Below are 2,500 nucleotides of genomic sequence, written 5' to 3' on the forward strand. Positions count from 1 at the left end.
TTTGCCTCAAAAGTTTGTTTTAGCTGCAGACCAAGCATTACTTTATCAGCAAGAACCAGGGATTCTATCCTAGTCAACAGTATCGCACCGAAGAGATGGAGGAATGATAGAAGAGATGGAGGAGTTATAGATATAGTGATGGAGAGATTTCAGGCAGAATAGAGGTAAAAATGGTTAGCAATATATAAATATATATATATATATATATATATATACACACATATATATATACATACATACATACATATATTATATATATATATATATATATACATATACATATATATAAATATATATACATATATATACATGTATATACATATATATATACATATATATATAAAATATATATATACATACATATATAGAATATATATATACATATATATATATCAAATATATATATATATACATATAATATATATATATATATATATATATATACATATATATATATATATATATATATTTGGATGATGGAGAACATAAACACAGGGGAAAGCTCGGAACCCTAAACACTCTAACGTTTCGTTCGCGTAGAACTTCTTCAGAGAGTGTATGTAGAACTGCAGTTGAAGTTTATGTACTAAATCTAATTATCTTTTCGGACACTTGGGAAAGGTCGTTTTTCTGGCGTGTTTTAGAATTAAAATACTAGTTTCTTTAGCTAAATTGATAAACCCTCCTCGATGATTCGATGAATTATTAGTTGAAATATATGCTGATTCAACAATTCTTCTAGTGAATTTATCAAAACCTTTATGTAGCACTTCAGCTTCTCTCCAGTTTGGTAAATGATCGAATTTTTCCGCATGAACTACTAAAGAATTAGATGTCCTATGTGCTTTTATGTCATTTTTATGTTCATAAATTCTTTTTTCTAATCCTCTTGACGATTCGCCAAAATAAGCCATTGAGCAACTATTGCACGGGATTTTGTATACGACGCTGTTTTCGGAATTGGTTCTCTTTTCAGAAGTCTTTATTAAATCACCTATCCTCTTGTTAGTTATTTTAGCTATGTTTATACCTGATTTTGTTAAATATTTGTCTATTATTGGTGACATTTCTGAGCCAGGTACTGATATAAAATTTGTATTATTTTTATCATTTCTCTCTTTCTTTCCGCGATTGTATACATTTATTGCTTTTCTTTTTGTTCTTTTCAACATTCCCTCTGGATATCCAAGTTTGTCAAAGGTTTTCATAATGTAATCAAATTCGCCTTCTAGGTATTCATTACTACAGATTCGTAGTGCCCTGAGAAAAAATCCTATTACTATACCACTCTTTGTCCTATCATCATGAGAAAGTTACAGTTTTTCCCACTCGTCGTAATAACGTATCTAGGAAGGGCAATTGTCCGTTTTGTTCCTCTTCTACGGTGAACTGAATATCGCTGTTGACCGCGTTAAGCATTCTCACTTTATTATTTACATTGGTGTTTTCGGGGATGATTGCGAGGACATCGTCTACATATCTAAACCAGTATGATCCCCTACCATTGATTCTGATAAAGTTTTCTTTTTCTTTTTCTTTTTCTTTTTCTAATAACTCCATAACTCCAATGTAAATAATAAAGTGAGAATGCTTAACGCGGTCAACAGCGATATTCAGTTCACCGTAGAAGAGGAACAAAACGGACAATTGCCCTTCCTAGATACGTTAATACGACGAGTGGGAAAAACTGTAACTTTCTCAGTATACAGAAAGGAAACAAACAAAGAGGATTTAGTACATTACTTCTCCGCACATGATGATAGGACAAAGAGTGGTATAGTAATAGGATTTTTTCTCAGGGCACTACGAATCTGTAGTAATGAATACCTAGAAGGCGAATTTGATTACATTATGAAAACCTTTGACAAACTTGGATATCCAGAGGGAATGTTGAAAAGAACAAAAAGAAAAGCAATAAATGTATACAATCGCGGAAAGAAAGAGAGAAATGATAAAAATAATACAAATTTTATATCAGTACCTGGCTCAGAAATGTCACCAATAATAGACAAATATTTAACAAAATCAGGTATAAACATAGCTAAAATAACTAACAAGAGGATAGGTGATTTAATAAAGACTTCTGAAAAGAGAACCAATTCCGAAAACAGCGTCGTATACAAAATCCCGTGCAATAGTTGCTCAATGGCTTATTTTGGCGAATCGTCAAGAGGATTAGAAAAAAGAATTTATGAACATAAAAATGACATAAAAGCACATAGGACATCTAATTCTTTAGTAGTTCATGCGGAAAAATTCGATCATTTACCAAACTGGAGAGAAGCTGAAGTGCTACATAAAGGTTTTGATAAATTCACTAGAAGAATTGTTGAATCAGCATATATTTCAACTAATAATTCATCGAATCATCGAGGAGGGTTTATCAATTTAGCTAAAGAAACTAGTATTTTAATTCTAAAACACGCCAGAAAAACGACCTTTCCCAAGTGTCCGAAAAGATAATTAGATTTAGTACATAAACTTCAACTGCAGTTCTACA

The sequence above is a fragment of the Oratosquilla oratoria genome, chromosome 1, assembly GCF_046742065.1.
Source record: "Oratosquilla oratoria isolate Oo_2021 chromosome 1, ASM4674206v1, whole genome shotgun sequence".
Lineage (NCBI taxonomy): Eukaryota > Metazoa > Arthropoda > Malacostraca > Stomatopoda > Squillidae > Oratosquilla > Oratosquilla oratoria.